General features: G+C 40.3%; 1 protein-coding gene across 5 annotated transcripts in view; it reads left to right on the top strand.

Annotated features, from left to right (window-relative positions):
* PPFIBP1 (PPFIA binding protein 1) overlaps nucleotides 1–22090 on the top strand; it is a 176647-nt gene that overhangs the window by 44515 nt on the left and 110042 nt on the right. For 4 of the 5 annotated variants that reach the window (XM_032347572.1, XM_032347571.1, XM_032347573.1 and 1 more), the window contains exon 3: nucleotides 19820–19928. The exons of the other annotated variant lie outside the window; for it this stretch is intronic. The gene's annotated coding sequence lies outside the window, so the exon portion shown is untranslated. The remainder of the gene's footprint in view (nucleotides 1–19819; nucleotides 19929–22090) is intronic. 5 annotated transcript variants of the gene reach the window in all.

Here is a 22090-nt window from a genome sequence, read left to right as displayed (position 1 = left end):
GAAGCCTGGAGCAGGGACCCAGCTGTGCCCAGACTCTTGACCCAGTGAAACTGTGAGATAACAATGGTATCTTAGACAGTTAAGTCTGTGGTCATATGTTGTGGCAGCAACAGAAAACTAATCCAGGGAGTTTGAGAAATAAGACCAATATTGGAAGGGCGTTTTGGCTTAGCTACTGGAAAGACATTTAACAACCTTCAGCCGATTCTGAATGATCATTGCCTTAGAGGGCATTCTCCTTTCCAGGGCTTTATCTGCTGGCAGGACTGGAAAACTTCCATGAATAAGTGAACACATCAGTGCTGGAGATAGAGGGACACTTATGCAGTCTAGTAGTCTAACTGCTTGGTCGACAGCATTTTCATCTCTGCACTTCCCCTTGGTAAATGTGTAATAAGTTCTTGGATTCAAGTTTATCTTCTACACTTGATGTCTACTTTTTCAGGAAAGAAGTTCAGCTTCTGGCTGAAATTTAGAAAGTTGAGATTAGGAGTATTCCTGGAGATCTTCTGGAATCCCGGGATTAGAAATAATTTTTTTTTTTAAAGATTTTGTTTTTAAGGAATCTCTGCACCCTACATGTGGCTCAAGCTTAGAGCCTCAAGAGCTAGAATTGCATACACTGAGCTAGATGGGGCCCAAGAACACCTTTATTAGATATCTTTCTTTCTAGCCCATCACCTTTCTTTGTCCATCCCCAGTATTTTCAGTCACTTCATGGGAGTTGAGTTTGGTCTATAAGAAGAGAAACTTACATGTTGTGGGTAGCTGGGATGTTCCGGCTTCCCTCTCCAGGTCAGGGGCCCTGGCAGCCCTCAGCACACACAATTTCCATTCAGCCTTCAGTAGAGTCATTCATTTGTTCATGCCTGAGCCTTTGGGGCAGATCTTGAATATTCACGTCTGTACCCATGATACCTTTGTTGTTTTTGTTTTAAAGATTTTATTTATTTATTCATGAGAGACAAAGAGGGAGGGAGGCAGAGGGAGAAGCAGGCTCCCCGCAGAGCAGGGAGCCTAATGCAGGGCTTGATCCCAGGACCCAGGAATCTAACATGAGCTGAAGATTAACCGACTTAACCAACTGAGCCACCCGGGTGCCTCATACCTTTGGCTTTTTAATAGTCTACATGCAAAATGTTTTTACAGATGCTAACTTCATCCATGTAATACTGATTTCTGTTAGCTTTATTTTTTTGAACTTAATTCTTAAAAATCTTAAGCCATCAAAGCAGTCTGTGACAGCTCATTGTGACATTCACATAGTACCATAGTATTTAAAAATGAAAATCTCGGGGCACCTGGGTGGCACAGTCGTTAAGGGTCTGCCTTCAGCTCAGGTCATGATCCCAGGGTCCTGGGATGGAGCTCTGCATGGGGCTCCTTGCTTCTTCCCCTCACACTCCCCCTGCTTGTGTTCCCTCTCTCGATGTGTCTCTCTCTGTCAAATAAATAAATAAAGACTTAAAAAAAAAAAAATGAAAATCTCTTATCCTCACTCCTTTCTCATTTCTAATGGTCTGTAATAAACATAGATTAGAAATGGTTTGACTATGCTCCCAGACATGACAGTGGTCATACACACATAGGCATATCCAGAAATTTTTGTTAGCTTATGAAAATGCTTTCATACTGATTTTTGGGGGGGGGGGCAGCTTCCTTTTTTTCTTCCCCTCTCATGTTTTATAAGGACAACATAGTGGTCGACTGGGTGGATGTACTCAATATTTAACTGGCTTCCAATTAACTCACTACCTCTAAAATGTTGCAGTGGGCATCTGGGTACATAGATTGTCTCTTGTAGTCTTTTATAGGTGGAGTTGCTAGACAACATGGTACCTGTATTTAAATGTTGATAGATGCTGAACTGTCACTCAGTAAAGTGTATCAGTTTGCACTCCCTCCTGTGATTTAGTGGATTTTCTCAATGACACCCAGGAAACTCTTACAGGTAACTGGTTGCAAGGAGAGGAACTGGGTGTCTGGGGCACAGGGGAGGGAAGGAGACTTAATTTTGAGAACAGTTCCTCTGCACCTTTTCAGTTTTGTGCCCTGTGCTTGTGTTGTTTCTCCGAGAGAACAACAGCAACAACTCTTAGAGACTTCCCATTTTCCCACACCTTTGCAGATATTGTGTTGTAGGCTGTGTGGTACGTGAAATAAAGGGACTCCTTTTGATTTACATTTCTTTGATTCTTAAAAGCTTGCTTTAGATCCATTTTATTCAAGTTTAAAATTTTTTTTAAAAATTGCAAATGCATTCTTGCTGTAAAGTAAGTCACCCAAGCACTGAAGATGAAGCTTTCAGCTCCCCCTTCATCTCTCTGTCATGGGACCACCAGCCCTTACTGTTCTTTCTGAGAGTGGCCGGGCTACCAGTCTGGGTGTAACCGTGTGGAATTACTCTCTGCATTTAACACGTCGTTTTGTGTGTATGTGTGTTTCTTTTAAACACAAAGGGACTTAGGGCCTATGCAGACCCCAGAGGTTCAGGCACCGGGCAAGCAGGTCATGAACGCTGGCTTTCTTCCTTCCCTTTTTACAGGCATTCGCTGTGTGAGACACTGAGAATTTGCTAAACTTTGAACTTTTGATCTCCTTCCTTCTTCAAAACTTGAGACAATGTATACAGTCCTCTGCATATAAGAACAAAGACAGAATGTACTTTTTATCTTCCAAATCATAACTAAGGATATTTGAAGGGAAGTCAAGTGTGTAGTTTAAAAATGGCCTTCCTCAACATTCACATGGCTCATTGCACAAAAATATAGTCCTCTGAACCTGCTCTGATATATGAAGTCCGGTCATGTTTCCCTGGTTTTGTTTTTGTTTTTGTTTTTTTCTTTCCATTAACAAAAAAATCTTTTCCAGGTTATTTCTAGGAGTTGCATAGCAGGGAGATGAAGAAACACTAATGGTCAAATTTTTGCGGGGCTAACTTTTCCCTTTTGTACTAATTCTCCTTGCCTTTGCTTTCTCCCCAAGTCTCTCAGCTCTTCCACTTCGCCTCTGATGTGTGTCTGTCCTCTAATGTTTTTAAACAGGTCTCTCCGTCTTCCTCATCTGCTCTTGGCTCCTGGGATGCCTCTTCTTCACTCTCCCAGGCCACCAGCGCCTTCCGTCTCCTCACTGAGGCCCGCCCAGCACCCTAAAACCTCTGCTTCCTGTCTCTCGCCATGACTGCCCTGTGACCTCTGCTTCCAGGCTGTAGGGCACTGCTGGGCGAAGCGACAAATCACTGCTCCCTCCATCAGACTCACAGATAACAATCCATTGATTATTCATCTCCTGCTGAGTTCCTAACCATTTCCTTCCATGACTATTACAATATTTTTTCAGTTTCCAAATCTCAGTCTGTAGTCCCCACTTACTCTCTAAGGATGACATCACGGCAGCATTTTATTGAAAAGATCTGGGTCAGGGGTCACCAACTCCACTGCCAGGAGGAGCCATTGAAGTCACCACAATGAGTGTGGCCACAGGCGGGGACCGTGGCTGGCTGCAGGGTGCCAGGCATGCCTCCGGTGTAGGCAGCAGCCGTGGTTGGTTGTCCTCTGGAGGCTTGGGCCTGGTGTTGCCATTCTTCTGTTTTCTCCAGAAAAATCAGATCTCTGGTTTTCTAGGTGAAATCTCTACAAGCTCACATCACGTTTTTTGAAACTCTGTGTAGTCCAACGAAACAGATCTGACAGCTAGTCATCTTCAGTTTTCAAGCTTTGCTTTCTTTTTTTACTTTAGTGTTTTCACAGGCCACCATTTCTTTGTTTCCAGGGTTCTCCTTTTTTTTTCTTGCCTGGGGTGTTCACTTGTTTCTTTCCCTTTTATTTGCATAAAAACATTCAGACCTTCCTTTCCTTAAAAAAAAAAAAAAAATGGAGGGGCGCCTGGGTGGCTCAGTGGGTTGAGCCTCTGCCTTCGGCTCAGGTCATGGTCTTGGGGTCCTGGGATCGAGCCCCACATCAGCCTGTCTGCTCAGCAGGGAGCCTGCTTCCTCCTCTCTCTCTGTCTGCCTCTCTGCCTACTTGTGATCTCTGTCAAATAAATAGATAAATCTTTTTTAAAAAAAATGGATATAGTAGGGCACACTTATCCACCTGGCATGCATTCCAAGACCTCCTGTGGATGCCTGAAGCCACAATAGTCCTGAACCCCGTGTATAGGATGTTTTCTATATGCATACATACCGATAGTTACAGTTTAACATAAATTAGGCACAGTAAGAGATTAACAATCATAGCTAATAATTCAAGTTCCTGGGTGGCTCATTCGGTCAAGTGTCTGACCCACAATTTGAACTCCGGTCAGGATCTCAGGGTCATGAGTCTGAGTTGAGCCCTGAGCCCTGGGTCTGAGTCAGGCTCTGTGCTCACAGGGGTTCTGTTGGAGATTCTCTCTGTCCCTCTCTACCCCTCCCTGCACTGATCCTGCGCACTCTTTTTATAAAAGAATAATAGCTACTAATTAAACAGGACAATTAGGACAATATGCTGTAATAAAAGTTACATGACTACAGTCTCAAAGTATCTTATTATACTGTATTCACCCTTCCTGGGATGATGTGAGATGATAAAACGCCTGTGTGATGAGAGGAAGTGAGCTGAATGACACATGCATAGTGTCAGTCTGCTGTTGACTTTTTGATCATATGTCAGGAGGAAGCTCACTGCCTGCTTCTGGACCACCGCTGACCAGTGGTAACTGATACCATGGAAAGTGAAATAGTGGCTAAGGGGGAACTTCTGTATGCAACTCTTTTTTCAGTGCTCCTGCCTAGATCCCCTCTTTTCTTTATTTTTTATATAGAGTTACTAAATAAGGGGTCTCCATTCATCGCCTTTACTTCTTCCCTCATTTCTTTAAGCTCCGCAATCTGTCTTTTGTCTTCATGACTCCTGGGAAGCTCTTCCATACTTTGCATCCTATGATTTGTCCTGCCCTGAAGAGTCTTCTCTGAACACGACTTCTCCATCTATTTGCACTTGCTCGATCCTACACATACTACATCTCCAAGATTTTCTTCCTGGCCCTCTCTCCACACTCCTCTGTTGATGATGGTGGCCCACTGTGTGTGTGCTGCTGGGACATCAGAGTCCACATACTCAGATGGGATTCATTGTGTCATCTCTCTTCCAACCCCAGCTCTTTGAACTGACTTACAGTTTTGTTAATGGTGACACTATTTTTTCCAGACCTTTAGGCTCCAAACTCTGGAGCTGACTTTGAGTTCTCTTTCACTTCTGTCATTTTAGTCACCAAGTCGTATGCCCTCCATCCACAATATAGCTTGTATTCATAGGTTGCTTTCTTCCGGACTTGACTCAGAGGTCCTTGACTTCTGAATCAGGAAACAGGTTGTCCCCTTGTCTCCCTTCACCTCCGTGCATCCATACTAATTTATAGGAAACCACAGCTCTGACTGTGCCACTCACTGGTTCAGAAATCCTCAAAACCTCTCAGTTAACCACGGAATCTAGTCCAGCCTCCTTACTGCTACCTACTCATGAGGGGCTCTTGGGTTCTAGCCCCACTGAATCTTTCTAGCCTCTTTTCTCCTTGTCCCTTCATGCATCCTATACTTGAGCCAGAGCTACTGCCTTTCCCTAAATACCCCCACACTTCAGCCCCCCTGCTCCGGTTTCCTTTGTCTGAAATTCGCTTTTTGCTGCTCTCAACCCTTTCTCTGGAATGTTGAAATCCTACACGTTGTTCAGTCTTTCGTTTTAGCTCTTATCTCCTTCTTAAACAGCTCCCCTCCCGTGACACTTACCATTATGTTATATTAAAGTATAGATCATAAATAAACCTCTCTTCTCTCCTAATGGACTGCAGATTTTCTTCCAGGAAACTGTGCTCTGTTACTAATTTTTCATCCCCACCCTCCAGCATGTGTCCCAGTGGTGGGCAATAAATACATATTTTAAATGAAGACCCTTGGGGTGGCTGGGTGGCTCAGTTGGTTAAATATCTTAGGCTCAGGTCATGATTTGGGGTCCTGGGATCAAGCCCCACATCTGGCTCCCCGCTATGCTTCTCCCTCTCCTTCTGTTGCTCCCCACTGCTTGTGCTCTCTCAAATAAAATATTTTTTAAAAAATCTCAGGTTATTAATAATTAAAATGTAAGAGGGGAGAAATCCAATGGTTTTAAGTTCCAGCAGATTAGAATTCATGAAGTTGCTGGTGTTAAATGCCAGGTTTGGCACATGGTAGGCTCTCCGTCTAAGGAAAAAAAAAATCTGTCTCTCACTTGAATGCTTTTTAAACAACCAAGAAGGTTAGATCTGTGACTATTCAAGGACAGCCGATTCTCCTGCTGTTTGCAAAATATGGATGACATATTATCACACAGAAGGGGTAGTTTTTGTTCTGAAGTGCCATGACAGACAAAAATTGTCAAGAGCACAACTAAAGCAAAAAGTCTTCAAGGTAAAAGTCAATTTAGAGGTGTCACTTAGTGGGGGAGGAGAGGAGATGGTACCTCAAAGTTGAGCTTTAGTTTTGAGAGAGGGAAAGTTTCACTTTTAATTAGGGATAATAGTTTAAAAACAGTAACAATGACAGCTTTTTTTATTTAAGTTTTTCTAGAGTGCTTACTGTGTGTCAAGCCCTTTTTCTGAATTTATCCTGCTGAATTCTCATACCGTAGGTGTAGAGTGTGTTATGTTCATTATATGGTGAAGGACCCTGAAGCACAGAGGAGTTAAAGATGGTGATTAAAGACCACACAGTATGGGGCGCCTGGGTGATTCGTCGTTTTTGTTCAGCACACTGTGGGATATCTTTATCTAGCAACAAGGGGCAGGAAAAAAATTAGCCACCTGAATTTTAAAGGTGAACTAAAACATGTTAAATTGTACCTGCCAATGCAGCCAGACTATGGGGTACTCTGCGGGACAAATAACCCAGTTTCTTCTACCTAGTAATTTGCAGGAGAAAGAAGAGAACTGAAGGGGAAAATGTATAGATTAAAAAATTCTTTAAAAAATTTTTTTAAAAAGTATTTTACTTGAGAAAGTGAAAGAGCACAAGTTGGGGAGGGGGCAGAGAGAGAGGGAGAAGCATTGGGAAGCCCAATGCAGGGCTCCATCCCAGAACTCTGGGATCACGACCTGAGCTGAAGGCAGATGTTAAACTGACTGAGCCACCCAGGTACCCCAGATTAAAAAATTCTTAACTACCAGCCAACCATAGTGGGAAACCCTGATGAGATCCTAATGCAAAAAAAAATGGTTTTTTAAAATATGACTTTTCATAAAATACAATTTTTATAAGACCTTTGGAAATGTGATCATCGATTGGCTGCAAATGGGATGGTATTGAAATAGAAATTCCTCTTCCTAATGGTAAGAATTATACTAATTTTAGGATAAATAGTCTTACAGTTATGTTATCTTTTAGATGTATACTGAAGTATTCATGGAAGAAATGGTATTGTTTTTGGGATTTGCTTCAAGGTGATATGGGGGTATCAGTGGGAGAGAATATAGATGGAACAAGATTGGCCATAAGGATTGATTATTGAAGCTGGTGATGGGTGGATGGCATTCATTGTGTTAATCCACTTATGTTTATATACCTTTAAAATTTTCTGTAATAAAAACTTCTGGGGAAAAAAGCTGGTAAATTCGACTTGTGGCATTACTTTTAAGTCCGAGGGGGTTGTTTAGCCTCCTTGAAGTTTCATCCTGGCTCAGGATACAGGCCAAGGAGATATGATCAGGAACTGAGCCCCCAAATCAAGTTTATATCCTTTATCATTATGGAGAAATTCCACATTATAAAAAATTTTAAGGGCATTGAAAACAGTAAAATATGCCTTCAGTCTAGCTTTTATTTCCCCTTAGAAGAAGACATTGAACAGATCCATAGTTCTGTCAAAACGTCAAAGCCTGTCTTTAAATCCAGATAGAGGGCTGCTGGGGTCTGATGGGAAAGAGGAATCATCAGTGTTGGCCAGGCAGTTAAGCAAATGTAGCAAAAGTAGCATCAGAAGTTACTTCTTCATGTTTTCTGGGTCTGAGGGAGGTTTTGTTCTTAATCTCAGAAAGCACTTTTATGTTCTTTGTATTAGTTGACTCTATAAAATCAAGATCAATAGTGGAAAAAGTCCTTTTTCTAGGAATGACATGATGCATTGTGTATGACTACTTAATTGTAACTTGATTATGCTGCTTCTCTCCTTTCTATAGGATATAAGCCTGCTGATACTGTGCCTTTCTTTACCAAGATCATCTTACATGTGTAAGGGTGAGGAATGGTAGCAGAGGGACCTCATTTTGCTTTGGAAGCAGATGTGTTGCCCAGATGTTCTGACATCACTGATGGCGTGTGCACATGAGTGGTCCCTTAGCCTTGTACCTTTGCCCTGCAGGCATCAGCGTGCCACAGTTCCTCAGCCTCCTCATTCCGCCCTCTCCTGGGCCTTCTCCCATCTCCGAGACTCTTCCTTCCTTCCCAGTCTTCTTCAATGGCTTTGTTCCCACGACCTGTTCTGTTAATGCTGGTGCCCTTCCCATCCACCTTGAGGCATGCTCCCCCAGTGCGCTTACCAAAACTTAGCTTGTCGGTGACCACTTGTAAACAGATGAAGCTCAGCCATGAATGAGCCCAGGCTCTTCCCTGAACTTTCCATACCTGTTTTCCCAATTACCTTTTATGCATTCACCCTGATGTTCCAGGGCCTTGTGATCTCAATCGATCAGAGTTTAATTATCATCGCAGCCCACTCCCCTCAACCCCCACCACACATGCACTTTGGTTTGTGTTCTCTTCTGAATCCACTGTCGCTACAAGTTAGAAACTGTGACATCATCAATGACTTTGGCTCCTCCATGACTGATAAGTGTCCTAGATGCTTTCTCCCTTGTCTGCTGAGTTCAAGCCTTCAGGATCCATAGCTATACCTTTGCTCCAAATTCATCCCCTGACAATGCCTCCAGGAAGAGCTTTTTGAAATGCAAATGTAATTGTTTTCTCTTCTAAAGCCTTTTGCAATATTCTAAACTCTAAACTTCTGAGCAGGGTGTTGCTAATCATTAAGTTTGTGAGCATCTCCTTCAGTATACATATATGTATTATAAATAACATACATATTTATTGCACTAATGTATTACATATTGTAAACACAAAAGTAGGGATTAAAAGGACATAAAAGTAATGTTTTTAAAAATAATTTTATATTCATAATATTCAGTCCTTTAATTTTGGGAATTTTTTTCTGAGTCGTTGATAATTTCAGTGTGAATAATATGATTGCATTTGCTTCCTTTTAAAAATCGATTTCCATTTTGTGATACACTAATTTTAAGCTCTGTTGAAGTACAGTTTTCTTACATACTTTTTTTTTTTTTTTCGATTGTTATCGTTGAAAAGTTAGTTTGTCTTCAGAAAATGCAGATCCAAATGGGAGCTATGCAGTGTTCACTGCTTGTTTGTTTTTATTCACCAGCTGCACAAAACGTTCAGTTGAAATCAGCCAGTAAATTGTAATCTAGCATAGTATTCAGAGTGGCTAAGAACAGACCTTCCATGGTTCTGTTGCCTAGATTAGACTCTTGTCTTGTTTATTTACTAGATTGGATAATTTGCTTAATCTGTGTCTCGGTTTCTGTCTCTATGAAGTGAGATGATTATCACAGTTTCTTCATCAGGGATGGTGGTGAAGATTGAGTGATTAGGAAATAGCACTGATCAGTGCCTGATCCATAAGCAGAGTGTCCCCAATAAACGGTAGCGGTTATTTTCCTCTTTGAGAAGCTCAGTCATTTCTTTAAGAAAGAGTGGGAACACGCTGCATTTTCCTACTTTTAATAGGACTTCAAAAACGAAGACTCTTAATTTTGTAAATTTTAAGGCAGATTAGAAAATTCTGTGTCGACATATTTAGAGAGTGCAGATGGGATGGGTTTTATGGATGCAATATTATTTGGGGAAAGATGAACATAATGATGGAAATATTTTTGAACTTCTGTTTTCAAAATGTTTCCTTCGGGAACCTTTCTTGCTGTGACAGTGTCATCTGTACTTTAGAGGAATGAGGGCTGCTGTACAGTTGTGCAGTGTGGACAAGCAGAGGTGTCAGATTCACGAGTGTGTGCTCTCTTGCGCCTACATGACTGCTGTTCTCATCCAGCGGTGGCTCCTATAAACCACTTGTCTGTTTCACGGGGGTCATGTGGTTCAGGTGTAATGATATCATCCATCCATCTGCTTACATGGGCACATGTATACTGTAATACTTTGCAGTCACTGGAAGGGCACAGGAACGGAGGGTGCCTCATGGCAATGGAGCTCCCAGGCTGCCTTCAGAGACTCCTTTCATGTGACTGGCTGCCATCTGGACTGAAAGAGGTGTCATTGTAAATCTATTCATGAAATACTGGTAAAATTTGGTTTTCCTTCCTTCTTTAGAAATAGGAAGTTTGGAGCACCTGGGTGGCTCAGTTGGTTGGACGACTGCCTTCGTCTCAGGTCATGATCCTGGAGTCCCAGGATCGAGTCCCACATCAGGCTCCCAGCTCCATGGGAAGTCTGCTTCTCCCTCTGACCTTCTCCTCGCTCATGTTCTCTCTCACTATCTCTCTTTCAAATAAATAAATAAAATCTTTAAAAAGAAAGAAAGAAAAGAAATAGGAAGTTTATGGTATTATTTACCATGCAGTAGAAAGAGCTGGCCTGGCTGACCGACCATGTCTTCTGGTCCAACTGCTGGTCTACTCTGCTTTTGAATTCACTGCTCCTCGGTCTAGAAGCCTTTCCTCCCTACTCCCACACATTTCTCCTCATCCCAGTTATTCCTGTGTGCAGGTCTGTATATTTTATATAGGGATGGGGTATAGATATTTTGAATTCTGTTGTTTTCACTTGAAAGCATATCAGACTATTTTGTTTCTCCATGGTCTTAGATGGTTTTCTAATTTTGTTGCTTTGACATGCCAAGATGAATTAAACCATTCCCCATTCCTCTAACAGTGGATATTCAAATATTTCTGGTTAGTTACCGTTATTTAGGATTCCGTCATGAACACCTTTTTGCATATTATTTTTTGCTTTAGGCACATTATTTATTGCAGATAAATTCTTTGAAGAATTACTCTTACCCTAATAAAGCCTAAATGCTTTCCTAAAAGATTCATACGAAATTTAGTGCTGCTAACAATGGAATACCAGCAATTTCACTACAATACTGAAACTTTATTAGGGATTTTGTTTTGGTATGTGTAAAATGGTAATTCAGGGCTGCTAAATATGCATTTTTTGTTACCATTGCAAATACAGTTTTCCCCATGTTTTTATTTGTTTGGTTCTTCTGTGAGACTGGGTTTGGATTTATTTTTCTTAAAAGTACAAACACTTTGGGGCACCTAAGTGGCACAGTTGGTTGAGTGTCCGACTCTTGGTTTCCACTCCAATCATGGTGTTGTTGGGGTGGTGGGATCGAGCCCCACATGCTTTGGGCTCCATACTCAGCAGGGAATCTTCTTGACATTCTCTCTTTCCCTCCCCTCTCCCACTGCTCATGCACACATGCATGTGTACTCTCTGAAATAAATCTTTCAAAAAGTATAAATACTTAGTTTGTATTTTACATAGTACATAATAATCATTTCCTTGATTCAACATGGAATTTCTATTAACGTCTCTAATAAAAAGATGGCTATAATATTATTTGGCCCATTTGCTGGATGGGCACCTTGGGTTGAGTAACTTGATAGCCTAAAATTTATGGACTTGGAATATTAAAACCCAGGCTTATCTGTTCCATATTTTATACCCTTAGTCATCATGCTCTGCTCCTTTTGGCAAAATAATATTTATTGTAAAATTATGAAGTATAGAAAAGCAAAAAGTAAAATAAAACCACATTCATCTGAAATTCTGCCCTACAAAGAATACCACTGGGAGCATGCTGGAGTATGACTGCCTATCTCAGAGGAAGGCAGGAGACCTGGCACAGACCCTGGGAGTGAGAGAGGGGTGAATGTGTGTATACTTCTTCCTTCATTCCTGGTAGACTGCTTTCGGCTCAGTGATCAAGAAGAAAGTGTTCAAAACCAGAGACTTTTTACCTTATTATGTATATATTTACAAAAAGGGATCAATTAATAGACCATGAATGTTCTTCTATGTTATTATCCACTGGTACTCACCTCGGCAACCTTGGCCTGCTTAATAGTCTGTCTAAGGAATGGACTTCAGTGGTACTATTGATAGACATTTTGATTGGTTACATTTTTTTTTTACAAGTAACATTGTGAAAATTATATACATAAATCGTGTCCTTATTTGTCCAGTTATTTATTTTAGCTTAGTTAGTATGGAATGCCAGGTCAGAGGCTATTAGATTTTTAGGGCTTTTGATGATCATTGCCAGGGCCATTCTACCCTCCAAGAAAGCGTCTTCCCATTTGGCCTATTAAAGTAAGAAAAGAGAGGCAAGGAGGAGAGAGAGAGAGAGGGATTTTTTTTTTTTTTCATAATTCCTTAAAATTCACTAGCTTAATTCTTAGGAAATAAGTCAGTCAACCCACATGTATTTCTTAAACACACATGATGGAGAGATCATTGTCCTAGTCTGACAGTGAAAATAAATTTATTCTTTGTGGGACAGTTTAAGAGAAAGAGTTTCTGCTGTTCTACTGGGTCAGCAATGACAGAGTTCATCAAAAGCCAACCTACTTTGCAGAGCTATGGTGAGCTCTGTTGGGTATGTTGGTTCACAGAGTTCGTTTGCCATGATAAAGTGTTATATGCCAATGGACTGAAGTCATGGTTTGTAGTGAAACAATTACTATACAAATTTCACATTCGTTCAGAATGCTTTTTCAGAGTGCTTGTGGGATCAGAGTGGTTTGGCTTCATATTTTTTGAGTGACATTTGCAATAACACATTAACCAATGATATAGGTGGAAGGTCTTGGTTCTACTAGATTTCTTGGGTATGAAAGCCAGGTTTTAGGGCTGGTGCAATTGTTTCTCCTATACTTTCAATAAGGATGGAACATACTTCAGAACAATTATAGAATGTTTTTCCCTCTGAGGACATAAATGAGTGTAGTCAACCATCTCCAATTTCTACAAAACTATGCCTGTGCTCCAAGAAATGTGTAAATAACAGGAATGTCTGCTCTAAAGTTCTCGCCCCAAATTTAATTGAAATCAACTGTTTAAAATACATTCTTAGGTAAATTTTACATTGTAGCTCATAATATTTGTTATATAATTTTCAGGATAGCTCATGAAGTATTTGCCACAAAAGAAATTGGTGTATTAGGAAACTGAGCCATGTTCATTCCCTCCCCCCACCCCACTGTCCCATATCGCACACAACTGTGCATGTTTATTTTTACATAAAACTTCCCAGCAAGCCTTAATCATTTCAGTCAACTCAGTGAAAACTTTCAAAGAATAACAACTTTTAAATCCTCAAATTGCCTAGCATCTTTGAATTAGAATCTTTCTCTGGGAAATAATTTGCCAGCGTTGGCAAAGAAAGCTGTGCATGAAAACGTTTAAAAAAAAAAAAAAGGCAAGCCATTACTAAACACTACAAATATGATTGTGAGGCAACATGTTAATTTAAAGCCATGTGGGCTTTATTTGATGTAATATGTCAGTAGACATTGCAAATACTAAGATTTTGGAACCTTGAGGGAAATTTGATTTTGGCTAAGAAATTGGGTTCGCTGAGGACTTTGGGACATCAGAGATTATAAGATTATCCTTTCAGCTAGTGTTGACCTCATGGTGCTTGGTATTGTGAGAACACCATACACCCTATATTGAACCCTCTTAAAGCATAAGAGGTGAATTCCAAGCCATTTGTCCAACCTCAGATTTGCAAATATACTATAACATGTAATTTCTTCAAGTCTCTAATGTGTATTTTTTTGGCTGAGAGCCTTCCCTTTCTTGTACTGTTTAACTTGATCTTTACTTCTATCATTAGCCCTAGCTGTGAGCTTTTTTCTGACCATCCCAGGGAGAAACAAGTTTTAAGTCTGTTCATAGGAGTTCCTGGATGGGCAGAACACAAAGCCGTGTAGGAAGACCGATGTTTATGGTTGGCTGGGCCCCATGTAACTTGCCAGACAGCCCACGCATATAATTTAAATTGTTTCTCAGCTCAGCTAGCACTACTTGTCAGGGACCTTGAACCTAGAAATTTGCAAATGCCAAGGGTCTGTTTGAAAGAATCTATTCTTTGATAACAAAGTCTTATTGAGGAGGCAAAGCATACTTCTGGAATATTTTAAACACTGAAAATCAATATGTGGTTAAATGCCCATATGAATGAAGAGGTCGAAACACTGAATCTTGTTGGCAGTGAGAGAAGGGGAAGACTCCATAGGGACATAGCACGGAAGGTTTAATTATTTGAACAAGACATGAGGATGGGATACAAATATGGTTTGGTCATGGGTAGGCAGCAACCTAACTTACTTAACCATCACTCCTACACCAGTCAGAGGGAGCCAGGATTTTGGACTCAGGCCTCTCTAGCTCTGGAATGTGTGATGTAAACCTTTATCCCATATGGTTACTCTTCCAACTTTGTAAACTCAACCAGTCTGTGAGCCTCCCCCTTCCTTCAAGGTCCAACTCAGTGATAGCCTCTCTCTAAAGTCTTTTTAGATCCTGTAATCTACATCCTGTAGTAGATTTCACATCTTTAATTATACAACTTTATTTAGTCTTTTGTATACCTCTTTCCCCTGAGGGATTGTGAGGATCCAGTCCTCACAGGAAGTACAAATTATATCCCATATTGAGCGCAGTGATTTGGCCTGTACACTGGATGTGGTGTTGGGAGTAGAAAAAATGGAGTACAGAATGAGTATGGTTCAGAGACAGGAGTAGAGGTGATGTGTGAAAGAGAAATAGGCTGTCCTTGTTACATGAAGGACCAAAAATAAAGGAGGTAGGAGTGAAAAAGAAGCAAAGGAAGGCCTTAAATGTCAAGGACCTGACTCTGCAGACATTACAAGCCAATGAAAGACTAGCTTGACTGAAAAGAAGATTAAGAACATCTCTATCTAAATGGGAAGTTGGTGATGAGTAACTTAACAGTATATTTCCCCCTTATTATTATTTGGGTTGTATAAACTTGTCTTTCAGTCCAAAAGAGTACTGGGTCACATTTAGGTGACACATTTCCTCCAGACATCCTGGAGAACTTCAGGAAGTGGCGGGGATGATTCAGCAGGGGACATCTTCCTGAACCATGCAGAGATTGGTATTTGGATAGAGTTATTCTTGCCAGGCTGTGAAGAAGTCTTTCCATAATTTATGTGGATGTTTGCTCAGCCTTTTCCCAGATGGAAACCAGGCCGAGGATAAGACTAGATGGGAAAAAATTTGGAAGATTTGGGGTCCCTGGTAAGTCTTTATCCTGAAGACTTTCTGAAGGTTCTGAAGTGGCCTTAGCTTACCAAGGGAAAGATAGAAGGTGGTTAGTTAGTTTGGTTCTTTGATTACTTTGGTAAAAAATGGAATATTGTGGACTTTTATGTTCTTCATACCTCAGGGTAAGCTCTAATTTTAGAATCAGAGGAATCTTGCAAATCCATTTATATTCTTATTTTAGGTACTTTATCTTAAGCTGTGCAGAGGTATACTTTACTACCTCTACTTAACATTTCTAGCCTACAAACCTTTTGAGATTTCTTTTTATTATCTGTAACTTTTCAAAAATTGAAAGTATTATCAGTATAGCACAGAGATTAATAATACCAGCTGTGTACCCAGATTGCCTGAGTTCTGATCCTGATTTTCTTACTTAATAGCAGTGTAACTTTGGGCAAGTTATTTAACCACTGTGCCTCAGTTTCTTTATCTGTAATATGGGGATAATAATTTTACTTTCCTTACTGCATTTTTGCCAGAATTAAATGAATGCATTGTCCATTTATTGAAAGTAGAACTATTAGAATAGTTTCTGGTACATAAGTTCCCAACAAATATTATCTATTATTGTATTACAAATGAGAAAATTAAAGCAGCCACAGGATAAGTGATTTAGGTAATTGTCCAACAAGATGACTAAGCCAGGATTAGTGTGTATTTCAGCATTTAGTCAACTGTGAGTGTATTTAACCAGTCAGCTGTGCTATACTGACATAGAGACCAGAGGTCAGGAAACTTTTTCTTAAAGGGACGGATCAGTTAATAAATATTTTATACTTTGCAGGACTTAGACTCTCTTCTGCAGCTACTCAGTTCTCATTGTGTTCTGTAAAAGCAGCTATAGACAGTATGTAAATGAATAGGTATGGCTGGGTTCCAATAAAACTTTGTTTATAAAAACAGATTGCTGTTTTTTTGTTTGTGGGTGTTTTTTTTTTTTTTTTTTTTTCTTCCCTCCCAGACCTCTGCTTCAGATACTTAAGCCATACCTTCATAGAGACTTTGGATTCAATTTAGGTTTATTTATTTATTTATTTATTTATTTATTTGAGAGAGAGTGAGCGAGTGTGCATGCACAAGCATCCCAGAACATGACTGGGGGGCTGGGGGGGGCAGAGGAGAAGCAGACTCCCTGCTGAGCTGGGAGATGGATGTGAGGCTTGATTCCAGGACCCCAGGATCAAGACGTGAGCTGAAGGCAGATGCCCAACTGACTGAGCTCCTCAGGTGCTCCTGGATTCCATTTAAGGTATGAAACAGGTATTATGATAATAAAAAATAACTTCACCTCTAAAGGAGTATGTCTAACATGTTATTCTGACTTGTGATGGTCATGCTTTAGAAGATTGAAGTAATTTAGAAAATAAGCAGTAGTAATGTTTTTTCCCATCTCAAAGAGATATACTGAAGTCACTTAATGGTTTGGAGGATTATTCTTAGAATTTGAAATCTGATTTGGGCAAGATGCTAAGGGTTGTCTTATTAAATAAACACACATACAGGGGCGCCTGGGTGGCTCAGTGGGTGCCTGGGTGGCTCAGTGGGTTAAGCATCTGCCTTCTGTTCAGGTCATGATCTCAGGGTCCTGGGATTGAGCCCAGCATTGAGTTCCCTGCTCAGCGGGGAGTCTGCTTCTCCTGCTCCCTCTGCTCTTCCTGTCATTGGTGCTCTTTGGCTCTCTATCTCCCTGTCAAATAATTAAAATCTTTAAAAAAATAATAAGTAAACATAAATACAGACTTTTTTGTTGTAGTTGTTCATTTTTGTGCAGGAAAAATGTATGAGTCTAGTAACAGGCTATTGTAATTATCCTTGCCATTACACAACAGGTTTTTCTGCTAGGAATGTTGTTTGCATGGGTTTGAATTTTTTGTGGCTTACTTCTCAGTTTAATAAAGTGTTCTTTTTAAATTAAACTTGTCAGCGAACCTTTTTGTGAGTGGCTGTGTTAGTTCATATTTATAGCTTACGTCTGTTTCTGAGGAAATGACTAAAGTCGCTTGCATTCGATCAAAACTGTGTGACAAAGGACATCTTTGACTTACTTTAACAAGGCTCATGATGGAAACTCAAAAAATCTCATGGTTCATGTTTATAAGTGTTTTTATGTATTCAGTCTTGGTTGGGCCAAATAATCAGAGCTCTGTGCTAAGGGAGGGACTGAAAATACTCAATGCTTCCCAATTGAATGGATTCCTCTGGAGCAAGTTCAGGCAACACTTTCTTAAAGTCTTTAACATTTTTTTTATTGCACATGTTTAGAATTGGGTTTTATGGAATAAAATATATGGAATATATTTTTTCTTCTCTTTAAAACATTCCACTAATTTTCTGTATCCTCGTCTGTATCCTATAAGCCCTCATTTGTATTTAGATGTGTGACCTCTAAACCTTGCACATGTAGTTTCTAGGAAGGAGGCTGGTGGGGTTGGGAAGGGGCCTGGGGATGTAACTGACTCACAGAAATGTGCTGTGTCTTGCTCCTGCGGAGGTCCCTGTTTCCCCACCTCTGGAATATCCTCAGGCTGTCCCCTCACTGTTGGTCCCTTCCTCTGGCAATGTCTGTGTCCTTCCTCCTGCTGTTTGCTCCAGGGCAGGAGAAGGGGGCACAGGCCAAGCTCAGGCCTACTCAGACCCAGGTTGACCTGTGCTCTGGGACCCCAGCTAGAACTCAGACCCCCCACAAAGGCCCTGCTAGAAATGGTGGTTGGATTTTGCTGTGATTATTGTTCCAGATCAGTTATGGTATAAACTCATGGGAATTTTCTGTTAATGTAATTGTTAATTTCAACCCTTTATGAGCACTCAAGGAAACCACTTCTCCAGCCAAATCTTGGATCTCAGTGTAACACAGACAAGAGTGAAATTGCTGTGTTGGCTGTCCCATGTCACTCACTCCGGCCTCCATTCTCAGAAGCATCTATGGAGTAGGGTTCCTGCACACTTACTTTGAAAACTGTTGATAAATATAACTGTTTATTTTTGGAGCACACATTAGTCTTAAAATTGGGCTTGCCTATGTATACACGATTAATTGCTAAAAGTTCACCTGGATTGGTGTGTCTGTATGGGTTATATATGAAGCCAGCTTTAGGGGCGACCAAATGGACAGACGCTTACCTGAGTTGAGAGATTTAAGACAGACTTTATCCCCCATTCATGCCTGAAATTCCATTGTCAGTAATGCATTTTATTTCTGTGTTAAGCAGCTGCCTCTTTTGAAGCTCTTTTTCAAATGAAAATATCCCCAGGAAAGCTATCCATTAAGCCTTTTGAACCTTAGTGCTGATCCTGTTTCTTCCCTACTTAAACATCTGGGGTCACTGACTCCTCAGAAGGATAGATAGAAGAAGCAAGAAGCCACACTGCTCCTTCATAATTTGGTCTGGGACTGGCTCTGACTCTGTGTACATTTGATAACCCCATATGAGGTTATCTGTAGTACTTAACTGGGAGATACTTGCTTTCTTATTTAGATGGAGGTATTAGGAGGTATTTGAATAGTGAGCACCTCAAAAGGAACTTCTATTCCTAAATATTCCTTTACTTCCAAAATATATTTTATTACTGTAATGATGAGTATGTACATGCCATACATATAGTACTGGGATCTTTTTTTTTTTTTTTCCCGAGTATATGTTAATTACAAGAAGTAAGGAAATTAAGTCTAGGTGCAAGTCTAGAACACGGGGTGTATATGTTTCTACCGTATTGTCTGCATATTGATTTTCTTTAATTGATTGACTTCCCCTTTTTTAATTGATTTTTTTTTTTACCTTAACAACTAAATATAGTAAAATTGTGGTTCGTTTATGTACTTGACAAACATTCATAGAGTGTCTAACATGGTGCAGGTACTTTGTGCTATAAAAAGGAATGCTGGTGGTTTTCTCCTGAAACTCAGGCTTCAAGGAATATTTGAGGTTGCCTAGCAACTGGGAACTAAGGAAGAAAGAGAAGGGAGTGCTGGGGTTGGGGCAGGTGGAGAAGAAAAGAGGAAGAAGGAAAGAAGGATAACTAGAAGGAAATTAGTTAAATCTATTGGTCCTTAACACATTTTCTTGTTTTTATTTATTTATTTTTAAATATTAAAGATTTTATTTATTCATTTGAGGAGAAGAGGAGAAAAAGAGAGCACAAGCAGGGGGAGCAACAGGCAGAGGGAGGGGGGAGAAGCAGACTCCCTGCTGAGCCCCAGGGAGGAATCAATCCCAGGACCCAGGGATCATGACCTGAGCCCAAGGCAAGTGCTTAACTGACTGAGCCATGCAGACATCCCAGATTTTTTTGTTTTTGATTACACATGTTACCTTGTTAGATGTTCTTCATTGCTTGTAAAATAATTTATCATCTGTCAGCTTTTTTTTTTTTCTGGTATGCTCTAATTTGAAATTAGTTTTAATTTTTTTTTTACAGTTGTTTCTTTCCAGTATAAAAGAATTTTATGGACTGGTTGGCCAATAAGTACATGGGAGGTTTGAAGAGCTGAAGGAAAAAAATCCATCTTAGACTTGCTTTTTAAAATGTGAGTAAACTCTCTACTCTCCATGGTTTATTTCTGAGATCTTTAAAGCCTGAATATAGAAAGGTAATTTCTGTATGTTCAGTGTGTAAATTTTTCCCCAGTAGTAAAGTTACTTGACTATGTTGGTTGACTCATTAAGTCTATGAGAACTGATGACCCACCCCACTCTTGAAAAGTTTTTTAATTCTTGAAATGCTATGACTCACATGGGTGATTATAGAATTTTGACATGGTGTGGCAGTCTGTGAGCAAATCTGTTTGGCACCAGGAATGGAAATACAGACCAGGTAGCCCATGAACAGTACCACCCTCTTCTCAAATCCTTTGTTGCCTTTGTCCCGCAGACCATTTCAGTGCCACATCGAAGCTAGTGAGAATTGGGTCAACCTGTTAATGACCCTATAGGCTTAGAAAAATGAGATGTTTTCACATAAGCTTATTTACTCCCTTCCTCCCTGGTATTTTTGTTCAGTAATAATAATAACAACACCTAACTATTTCTTGAGCATCTGCTAAGTGACAAGTACTTGACTCATTCAAGTCAATCAGTATTCAACACATACTTTTTCTGTTTGCAATGTGCCAGTCCCTACTCTGACACCTTGTGTTATTGTCATGGCAACCTTGCAGGGACGAGTTAATATTTTCAGGAATATACATGAGGATATTGAAGTTCAGAGAAAGGTAGGGAGAATGCTGATGGTCACACAACTGGTAAGTGGCAAAACCTGGAGTGTGAACATGGCGCTGACTTTTTCTGACTGACCATATCCTAAGTGGTGTTTAAAATGCTCTTCCTGACCCTGCTTTGGTAGGAGCCTAGAGCCTTCTGGGTTTTATGCTTAATAGAAATATGATCCTAATTCTTCTAAACCTTGGCCATAGTCACAACAAGGAAGGAAATTGGAGAAACATCCTCCCACATTTGAGAGAGAGCTTTGGTGCTTGGATGGGGAATTAAAAGATACAATGTCCAGTCCCAGCCCTTCCATGGATTTCCTATGTGTCCTTGCGATAATTTAACATATACGGGAAACAATTACTTCTATTTATGCCAACTGAGGAGAGCAGACCAGATATTCTCTGAGGTCTCTTTCAGTCAGCTTTTTAAGGAAATATGGAGGAAAGCCCACAAATCATAAGTGGATAGCTTGAATAATTGTCACAAAGTGAGTACACCTTTGTAACAGCACGCAGATGAATGGAAAATTGCCAGCACCCCAAATGCCCTTGGAAATAACTGATTAATTCATTTTGCCTGTTTAAAAAATTCATGTGACTAGAATCATGTCCTATATATTCTTTTGTGCCTGGTGAATTTTTCTTATTATATTTGTGAAATTTATCTCCAATATTTATAGTTTTTCCGCCATTCTCCTCGCTTTCACAATATTCAGTTATATATCTGTTTTCTAGTTGCTGGACATTTCAGTGGTTATCCAGTTTGGATGAATACCAGATAATGCTCCAGTGAATATTTTTGTGCCTGTCTTCTGGTGATGACTGTATTTTGTTTGTTCAGGGACTACTCAGTAATTTAGACTCTGCCGATCTGGGGAAGGTTGTTGGACTAAATGAGTATCTTTGAAAGCAGACACGCTGATTTTAGGTGATTTGTCTGCCTCAGCCTGACCGTCTGGGCGTGCTAGTCGGGAGCAGATGAAGATGTTTTGGCAGATTGCTCTTGAGGGTGTGGCCAGGTGGGACCTTGTCTGCTCTGTGTGTGGTGTGGGAAGGCTTGCTCCCTGACAGCAAGGGCTCTGCTTGGATTCAGGAAGGGGTTACAGAGAGGAAGAGAAACTAAATCCAGAAGTGATAGACATCTGGGCTACCCTAGAAATCCTTAGGATATCTTGTCAGCCAGATCAAGAGCTTGGAAAGCTGACAATGCAGGGGAAGAATCTCTGCTGTGAGACCTAAAGAGTCTGAAGAGATGAATAAAGAAATAAATACTGATCCAGGCGGGGAGGCTGAATCTCAGAAGGAGCTCTCAAAGCATTTTCTGAACAAATTTATTCTGATTTTGTCAAATTTCTTTTTAAGTCTAATTTTCTTTTAAGGAAGTTTGGAAAAACCTGTCCCTAATGTATGAATCTTGAGCTAAGATGGACTTAATCGGTAGAATTACCAAACTGGGGGAGAAAAAAGTATTTTCAAACAGA

This window comes from Mustela erminea, chromosome 6 (assembly GCF_009829155.1).
Source record: "Mustela erminea isolate mMusErm1 chromosome 6, mMusErm1.Pri, whole genome shotgun sequence".
NCBI lineage: Eukaryota > Metazoa > Chordata > Mammalia > Carnivora > Mustelidae > Mustela > Mustela erminea.
Note: the sequence above shows the minus strand (reverse complement) of the source record. Positions and strands in the feature narration are given on the sequence as shown.